At 37.7% G+C, this 10,542-nt stretch overlaps 1 pseudogene; it reads right to left on the bottom strand.

The window, feature by feature from the left end:
• Positions 1–949: 949 nt before the first annotated feature.
• LOC104028750 (NAD(P) transhydrogenase, mitochondrial-like) overlaps positions 950–10,542 on the bottom strand; it is a 41,424-nt pseudogene continuing 31,831 nt past the window's right edge.

The following is a 10,542-nucleotide window of genomic DNA, read 5'->3' as shown; positions in this document are numbered from 1 at the left end:
TGGCTTTCTCTGTTCACAGGCTTCCTTTGGGCCAAATCAATGCTGCAGAAGCAATTCTTTTCATATTTACAGCAGACAAGGAAGCAACTTGATACAGCTTCAATTTTCAGAAACATCATGCAAAGCACCTCAGTCTACTTGAAGCAGTTAGACATGTCTGAGGTTGAAAGAGGAAGTAGCGTGATCCAAGTGTGTTTAGAATATTGGTGTCGATTTACGTACCTATGTCAGTTAAGGGTACAAAAACACTTGCATTCTTTTCTGTCATGACTGTGTTAGTGAAAAATATAACATAGAAACCTTTACATTGCCAAAAGCTTCCTCTTTTCCTTGAATAAGGCTTACTTTATCTGGGGAACTGGTTTTAAAAAACAAACAAACAAAAAACCCCACGCAAAACAATGCCTGAAGCAGCTGCCAGGGAATTTGCCAACAAAACTACACTGCCAAACTCTTAAATGCAGAGTAATTTCTAACATAGGCATAGCCTAACTGATTTTGCTCATTTTAAAAGGAGAATCCATTGAAAAAATATAATGGGGTAAGAAACAAGTAATCTTGAATTTTTTTAAGTCCATGAAAACTAATACAGTAGATTCAAGCAAGCAAGGTAACGTGCAATACTGTAGCTGTTCCAACATATGGATGGACCTATGGAAATGGCCAGGATTTCTTTTTCTAGGCCCCTGCAAAGTTCAGCCCTTTCTGTATAGGCAGTGGCCATTTTCAGTTAAACATGTACCTGTATATATTCATCTTGTGAGGCATCAATTTAGAAAAGACATTTCTTGTTTATCTCTCTGGATGTTGGCACTTCTCTTGTGAGGAATTAACGTATTATAACTAACACTGTATGGGACTCTGTCATTACTTTTAGTACCTTTTTTGCTTTCCAGAGTTCCAGTACCAGCATGTCAGTGATGATAGAACTGGGATCTTCCTGGGCTGCTCAGTTTACTCTGTCATTTGCACCAATGATCAGAGCCAAGTCTGTATCTGAGACAAAAAGGAAATATATTACAAAATGTGTTATTATGAAAGGAAAAGCCACTGCTTCAAGTTATCAAGACAACACCAAAGCACATTAATCAAGTATACAATAAACGATGACAGTTTGTTGTTTCATCTGAATGAAAAAATTAGGTCCATCTGTTGGTGTTCAAACCTAGAATCCAATCTTGGCAGTTGCATATGCTAATGAAAACTATTAAAAAATTTTTGTGCATTCTCTGTGTAAGTTATCATAAAAATAAATACTACTAAGATTTAAGAGGCAGCCTTACACAAGGCCCTTGTGAGGTCACAAAATAAAGTGCATATGTGGAATCTGAGGATGATGTCCATTATGTTATACCATGTAGTTTATTTCAAGACTACTCACTTATGGTCCGAATCTACAATCTCTTTTCTGTTCAGTTCCTCAGTTCCATGGCTCTGCATGCAAGAAGCACTCCATTTACACACAATCCATCGTAGGTCCAGGAATTAACATTTTAGTAGTCCAAGAGATTCCACAGCTTGGGTTAAGGTGGTAGCACAGAGCTCTAAAAATTGCTAATAATTCCCAAAACCTCTAGCCACAGTGCTCATGAATGGTATATTTCTGAAGTAACTCTACTGATAGAGAAATGGGGCTTAGTTGAGAGCTGTAGCATCAGCAGTACCAACTAGATCACCCTTATTCTCATGCTCATTGAATCTTTCAAGGAACTCTTAATGGGTTGGTGAAATGTGACATCTGCAAAAGCAGCAGTGATTCCTCTGCCAAACACACTTACTCATGTGCCTACCAATTCTTTTTTTTGTTTTTTCTTTTTTTGTTTTTTAAAAAGTTGTTCACAGTTTGCCCAGTAAAGTCAAGCTTAATGGTCTGTACATCTGCTCAGTCTCCTAGAGTCCTTATTAAAATCAGCATGATGTTCCAGCTTCCATTCCTCTTAACCTTTTTAACCACAGGGCTGGCTATGCCTCCCGGGAGCCTGGCAGCCAGAGAAGGCAAGGATGTTCTGGCTGTACCATTTTTATATCCTCTGCAACAGCCCTCCAAATGACTGAGATGCATGAGCCAAAGGAATTTAGTGTACTGTTACATGGAGAACAGCCTCCAGGTGTAAGACAACCATAGGTCTACTTTGAGCAAAGAGGGGAATAAAAGCAGTCTAATGCAGAAATGCCCGTTTCCCCTGCTGTTTCTAAGTTCCTAAAATGCATGCAAATATAATGTCGACAAACTTACAACATCAGATATAACAATGCAAGTAGATTAACCTCATTTACAGCAATGAAACTACACCTATTTCAGACATTTATGAAAAGTAGATACATCATCTTGCCTTTCCAGACTGAGTTTATAGGATGGACAGCAACTCAGAAACATTTTAAGATTGTCAGCTGAAAAGATTTGACATGGAGTCTTCTCGGAGGCAGTAAATTCAAGATTCCATGGTACTGAATTTAGTTCATAAAGGAAGGTTTATGAGCTATCACCTGCATATTTGCTTGGAACAAAATTATATAGTTTGACTCCCATCCATTAAGCTGGGTCCAGGGATGCAAAGCAGCCCTAAAACAGGTAAAGCAGTGAAGAATTCTTATGTGAAGGAAATATGGCCAGTGCAAGGTGATACAAAGATCTGAAAAGGTGCTGTTGAAATTACCAGATCCCACCTGTCACCCACCAGTGGCCTACGTAGTCTCTGGTTTAATAGTTGGCAGCCTCAGAAGGAGGGGGCAGGCCTAGAGGCACTATAGAGTCATTTTTGCCTTTCTTCCTGATGCTACAGGTCATATGCATCTCCAGAGAAATGGTCACAGCTGTTACGGCCTTCCTTATTTATGCAGCGTGGAATATATTAGGAAAGATTTGCCATTCTCACAAACTTAGGACTTCTACAGAAAAAAAAAAAAAAAAAAACAAACCCAAAACCAAGAGACAATTGAGTGAAAATTAAAACCGCAAATCATTAACACCCTGAATATTGGGTTTTTGTGTATGTGTGTGTGTTTTTAACACTGCAGCATTCTATTTGGAATTCACTATTTTATTGCAACTAAAGCCTCTGACCCTTTTAAAAATAATTTCTTTAATCTTCAGGGGAAGAGTATATAAACATCTTGACTAATAACAAATTTCTAGGACTTTGAGTGTTTTCTGTTGGATTTTTTAATGTGACTACACAAAACCAACAGCACTTAACATTGCTCTCTACAGCAGCCTGCTTTGCTGGGGGAGGCACTTTGGCAGTTCTCTTCCTTTTTTTCCATATCCCTCTCCTTTCAGAGGCCCCTCATCACGATGACCCATCCATTTGGCTAAGGGCTGCATGCAGCTGCATCTGAAAGAAGCCAACTGTATTCTTGGGTCAGCTGGAGAAGTCTGCTTGATTGCAACTGTAGGTATATACAGTGCTTCTAACGCCCGTAACTTAGGGCAGAGAAGACCTACGCCTCACCTCAGGTTTCAGCGGAGGTGCAAAACAGATCAGCTGGCTATATAGCAAGTGCTCAATAGCTTCAGGCAATCCAGTGCATAAAAACTATTTTATTTAAGGATTTTCTCCTACATATTTGGAACCGCAGTCTTTTGTTCACGTGCATTCATAAAATGCTACAACTTTTTGTGATTTGTTATCATGAAAGAAGAATGATTAGCTGGCACATTTCAACTCAGCGGCTATGCTGTCCTGTAGATGAGATGTGTGAAAACTGAATGTTTCCTGATGTCCATTTATATTTTCCATGTATAGTTATCCTACATAAATTGAACTCTCCTAAAATATGATGACACAAACTTTTTTGTTATTGTTGCAAATTGAAAATGAATGTTGGCCAAAGCTTGCCATTCTTGGAGAAATCTCAGACTGAATAGCTGATTACCCTGCATAAATCTTGGCAGTGCCACGTTACCCATTTTTAGGAAAAGCAAAAGATTTTTTTATTTTATGAGAATTAACATGAAGAGGGAGGCCCAGTGAAGTAACTTCAGTAACTTCATCTCATATTTCTTTGCTATAAACCAGTACCATTCAAAGGTTAAAAAGAAAAAAACTCGCTTTAAGGTTTGTGCCCGAGTTCTTTGTATTTCCACTATACCCAGCTCTACACTAGAGGCCTTTATTATTTTTTAAGATGAGGAAAAACTCCCAGCAAAGTTCACAGATGTAAAGTGAGGTATTGTTCGTTAACATCTAATCATAAAGAGCAGGTCTGATTTACATTGTAGCTGGAATATACATCAACAGTAAAACTTCAGAATTCCGGAATATGACAAACGGCATAAACCTGATGAAATTAAGATTAATGTAGTCCTAGATCTAGGTCCTCGATGAACCCTTTTGCCCTATGCTGTATCATAACAAAAGGATTAAGACTGCAGTACTGCCAAGATGTATGCTGTATTATCAAGTGTGATAATTCTAGTTAACCAATGTTTTTCATTAGAACCATAACACTAATTATGGTTGTAATTCATTACATCAGAACGCATTCAGCTTCCATTAATGTCACATACATCCAGGACACTGTATTAAATGGGTTTACTCATGACAAGTAGGCACCAAGTCCTAAAAATGTTGTACTTTTTAAATACATCTGAACAAAAGGTTTCACTGCAAACATAGGAAAGAAGAAATACAGCCTTGTGGTTTGTGACCAAACATTTGTTGTAACTCCCTCCTTGGCTTATGTTGTATTTTTAACAGCTATAATGCAAATTTTCAAGTCTCTTGCATATTTGTACATCATTAAAACATCAGTTAATACTTAACACTAGTCTGCAACAGACAAGCAAGCTAAATCTGTGCCCTGAAACACTTAAAATCAAAGATAAAACTTAGCAAAGACAGAAGAGTAGACTTAAGGTGAAGCTGGGCAATGCTTTAATAGTGTGCACTCAGGTAGTCTGCAAATAAATGACTCGGCAGGCTTAGTCTTTCAAGGTAGCATATAAGGAGAGAAGAGGTATTTAACAATTTTAATATTTGGATAACAAGGATAAATCGGATAGATTTAAAGGAAGTGGAAACAAGAGTTTGACATGATTAAAGCCACAGTGAACAGTGAAATATGCAGAATGTTATGCAAGACCTAACGTAGCTTGAAAAGCCTACTATTGAGTAATTGAACAAATATCTGAACTCTCACCCGAGGTAACAACAGAATTAGACTCCTTTATCATTTCAATAGCTTGGTCTAATCCAGTGCGAGTGCAGATTCCAGCAATTTCCATAGGTTTCCTTCCTGCTGTAGATGCTGTGCCATATCCACCCAAATATGGACATTTGGCAAAGATCCGATCATGGCCTAAATGTGAATGTATTAAATGAGCATATTGGTCAGAACAACAGTTCCCAATCCATTAAAAGAATCCCAAAATAAATAGTTCATTTGCTGTAAATTCCCATGTAGTTTGTTTGGGAAGGCAGGCTGCATTATTCTTCAGCTCATTAAAGTTTACTTTAACAAGCTGTGAAGCTGATACACCAATAGTTCAACAGTTCAGTATTGCATTGCCTTTTTTTTTTTTTTTTAAAAAAAAAAAGCTCCAGCATTCCACTTGGCATAAAAATCATACATTTTAAACAGATTTTCAGATATGCCTTTAAGAAAACTTTGTTTTTCAGCCACTTTTAAACAATTTTTCTTTTCCTCCCTAAACTACCTCAACATTTTTCCCTAGCAAAACAAAGATGTTCTTTGTTTAAATAACATCTCCCCTCTTACTTGTTATGAAACAGCACATTTCCTCAAAGACAGTTGCTGGGTGAGATCCTTCAGTGAAGGCCATTCAGCATTTTATAAAATATTAACTTACAGTGTTGGTTTTATGAGTAAATCACATTGCTGTTATTGCTTTTCCTAGTCGTTTTTTAATTTCAATTGCCAGATTTAGTGTACTAGGAACTGCTTACATACAGAATGGCTAGAACTCGGGCAAAACTATGCAAGTTCTCTTATGGTGTAAGACCACCAACTCTGATCTGAAGGAATCAACTCTCTCAAGGCCAGTAGTTTAACCTCCATGCTGATGTGTGAGTGCCAGTCAATGCCAAGTCCACCATGCCTGTGACCAGCAGGAATGAACTGTTAGCATGTTTACACTGTTCAGTGAAGTGCTACGTGGAAGTGCTTGAGCTATGGGTAAAGGAGCTACTAAAAAGCAGGGTAAAAATGAGGAAGGGGTCTCCTAGCACATATATACTGCTTGCAATCCTTGAGTTGGCTGGATATCTCTATACAGCTCCTTATCATGCAACCCAGACATATTCTGATTTCTTTGCTGTCCTTGGCATTTAAGGAGTTCATTTGCCAAATCCTAGTTCTAGAAAACCTGCCAGACATCTATCCAGTTGTCGTAACTTTTCATTATTTACTACCATTATGAGCAAAATTCTGTCAGGGAGCCAGTCCAGTCATCCAATCTCCTGCAACATCTTATTTCTAAAAGTTTCCAAAGTAGATGCCCTAGTCTTCTTTCACACAGAAAAGGGGACAAACTACTGGTGTTTCCTTACCACACACACAACGCATGACAGGATAGCTCCATCCAGAGGAAACAATCAAGGCAGCCACAATCATCAAGACTGTTGTCCAGAAGAAATCCTTCTGCACACAAGGCTCAGCCAGAGTAACTGTTTAGTATTTTAGTAACAGGCATATCTGCTCCACCTACAGCTGTCAGTGTCAGTCCCTGCAATTTAGTAAACACCACATAAGGGCAAGAAAAATTAAATTCATATTTCAAGAAATAATTCCTAAAATATTAAATAAGTGAAACAAAAGCAAATAAAAGTTCATTCAAGCACCCAGTTAGCAGAAGATCGTTACCTACAATCGTTATTGGGTTTGGTCATAGTAAGCAGACACACCTTTAGAATTTTTGCTGAAAGATTATACAGGCATAATAGGAGCTGAGGTAATTTGTTATTTTGCAGGACAAGACCCTTACTCTCTTATTTCTTTCCAAAACTGGTCCACAGTTACAGCAATGGCTAGGATTACATATACATCTCACTAGATAAACATTCACAGCTTATTTTACAGCACTGCTGCTGGCTAAAAAGTTTCGGATCTCTGCAGTGTGGTTTGTGGGATCCTGCAGGGTATTGCCGACTTGTTATGGAATTTCTATAGGGGTACATAAACATTCTGCAGAGTGCTTTGTTGATTCCTCATAATTTATGCCAAATTTCAGCTAACGTGCAAGACTGCATTGTGGCTAGCATTCAGCAAGTGCTGGATGTGCGTGCAAAAACCTTACATTTATTTGCAATGAAGAGGTTCAAGAATTGCTCTCTTGATATTATTACCATAATTGTGGAGAGTCCTGTAGCACCAAGACTGCACACTAATCCAGGGATGTAGCTTGGATCCAATGTAAAAATTACCATACTAGCTATGGATGCTGTCAGCAAGCCAGCATCCAACTAGTGGTGCCCACATAGAAATGGTGCCGAGTTCAGCAAACCTGGAAGCAAGCGTAGACCTCTATGGAATTTAAGTCAGACTCTTAGTTAAACACTCTCTAGCAAGTCCAGCAAAAGAAATCCTTGAGACAAACACCAATATCTCTCCTAATCAACACAAAAGCCAAAGTCACTAACCTCTCCCTCCTTGTGTTCCAGTCCTACCAAATTTGTTCAGCTAAGTTGTATAAGGCTACTTCCTTCCCCTCACAAAGGAGCTAGGATAATTAGCCCCCAAACCCTCCTAGGATTCAATTGTATTTGGGGGGGAAGGTCCTCTAGTGAACTTCATCCTGAATTTTGTATGACAGACTAAAGTAAAGAGTACCCAGCAGTTTTCCGTAAGCCGCTAAAGAAGCGGTGAAAGCTACGCCCCAATATAGTGCCCAGATATGCCACAATTTTGAGAAACTTGGCAGAAGGGTGAACATCAAGGTGTGGATATTCAATCGCATACTTAGAAATACATGTAAGAGCTGCTGCTGCCAAACCAACCAGACTGAAATGCAGCTACAAGCTGAGGAAGGTCAGAGATTTCAATTCCTTTTGCAATGGTAAGACCTGCAAAATTAAATTATTTAGATCCAAAATAAAATATTACATTGTGTTTCATACTCAAACCATAAACAGACCATTGAGCAAGAAAGGACTGTTTACTTTTTATGTTGTTTTCCTATTCGTACAATGAAATAGAAATATAATAGTTATAGGAAATTTTAACCTAATTTAAGTCTTTTCCAAAAATACATTGCTAGAACATTTTGGGATGACAGCTTGTAAGAAACAGAGCCCGAACAGCTCTTCTGAAGCCAGTGTTTCTTATGTACGGGGGAGAGTTGTGTGAATGCACTGCCAGTTTCCAAACACATTTTGCCTACAGAGAATCAAGGCAGGCCAAATGCCTCTGTACGCATTAGAAGAGTGCCACAATCTAAGTGACAAACTGGCAAAGAAGTAACACCTTCCCCTCTTCTCTCTTACCAAGTTTCAACCTCAATCTTTGAGAATTTCTATTAGCCTCCATAGCATCAGATACAAAATCCTCCTTAGAGAATCAGCATTAAAACTAAATGAAATTTTTCAAATATTTCTTTTCCCACAAATTAATAAATTCTAATTCAGATCAACTGAGGCAGTTGGTAGATTCATAACAAGAAAACTGTTTCAGTTGAGAAAATAAATGTAAAGTTCAAAAAACATCTAATGATTTCAGTGCTTTTTGGAACATAATTTTTTTCATTTCAGAACAACATTCGACTTCAACAAAACTTGAGCTTTTCATCAGCAATTAAGATCTTTCACCCCAACTTACACTCTCTCCTTAGTTAAGAGTGCCACCTTTAGGAATTCATATACTTTCATAATATATTTTCCTATCCTCTCAAAGAATAGTAGATTAATTAATAGCACTTAAAAAGGATACTGTGAATTGAGCACATATACTGTGTAGAAGTGTACATACCCATTGTGCCACCCAGAGCCATGGCTATAGACATCTGTGCAAGCACTTCTGATGAGGATTTTGGTGCTCCTACTGGTGCTTGCTCCTAAATCTCTGACACCCCAATCATACCAAGGGCATTCCCAAATCCAGAAGTGTTCTGACTCCTGCACAGCACACAAGTGAGCCAAAATACATCATCTGAAAAACAACAACAAAAAAAAATGAACATGTAGCATTGCTGTACTTCAAGCTTACTTTGTAAAGGAATATAAAGGCATTGGAAGGCTTTTAAAATCCCCAGGAGGACTGAGAACGAATAGTTTACCTTTAAAGATGAGAAAGATTTCTTCTTTGTTTATTAATGCAGGTGAATATCCATTTCTGATTATAAGACTTCTGCACATTCCTCCATTCACATTTTCTGGTTTCTGTATTTCTTTAGGACATGAATCCACCGAGCAACCATGAAACTCATTAGCATCCCAGCAACTCAATTCCAAGATCCATTGACATATATTTGAGTACATGTTTTCAATTATCATAAACACTGACGTATTGTTTTCTAATATTAGTCTACAATGCCTCAATTACTGCCTTATTCTTTATTGTTTTCAGGCTTATTTCTTAATACTCTGTCCCAAGAGAAAAATAATTATTGCATTAGTTCAAACTGAAAGATGTTATACCTTTGCTAGGTTTGCCCTGCACTAGACAAATTTAAAACTGTTTGTATTATATTCTTTATGGGTAAAAGGAGTGCATTTTATCACACTAAAGTTCTGATGCTCTCACATTTTGATTTTAGATGTTTTGGTATAAAAAATGCTCTGAAATACCTACATGACCTCATTTAGTAAACATGTGGTCTTCCTTCTGACATTTAAAGAGCACATGGTGACTTAATTCTAAATAATAAATTGTCTTTTTAACCTGCATCACCGAATGAGTTGAAATTATGATCCAAAATAATATAGTCAGAAAAATCTATGATGCTCAAATCATAGCTAGCAGGCAAGGATAGCCATTCGACAACATTGTTAGAACGTTCATAAAGGCCAAACACCATGTGTCGGCTGGTACCTTCAAGAAATATTTATGGGCTTTTCAGAAGTGTAAGCCTGACAGGAGGGAAACTGTTATATAAGGATATTAACAATGCTGAGATGGAGCAAGTTTATAGATACTGTATCCTGAGGAGATCTGCCGTTAAACAGAATAGCTGTATGACTGTACTGGTGTGGCTTGTACTATGGCCTGCAGAAAAGATGCAACATAACAAGAAGCAAGAAGCAACATAAACTTCCCAGAACACATCCCATTGTAAAACAACTGGAAAAAAATATTAGCTTCAGTGATTTTACACCTCATCTTTAAGAAGCAACAATGCAGCATATAATTTTGATCCAGTGTTTATTTAAATTAACCTCAGCCTCACAATGAATCAGGTCAAAAATCTAAGTGTAAGAATTAGAGTCTCCTTTATTTGTATGCAGAATATAAATTGAAAATATCTGCTACTCCTTCCAGTTCAGTCTGAGCTCTCTCAGTCTTTGAGGCATTTATTACTTTTAAGATTTTATTGATCTATTCCTCCTGTGTATTATAGCACAGAGGGAAATGTTTTACTTTATTCTC

This window comes from Pelecanus crispus, chromosome 7 (genome assembly GCF_030463565.1).
Source record: "Pelecanus crispus isolate bPelCri1 chromosome 7, bPelCri1.pri, whole genome shotgun sequence".
Lineage (NCBI taxonomy): Eukaryota > Metazoa > Chordata > Aves > Pelecaniformes > Pelecanidae > Pelecanus > Pelecanus crispus.
Note: the sequence above shows the minus strand (reverse complement) of the source record. Positions and strands in the feature narration are given on the sequence as shown.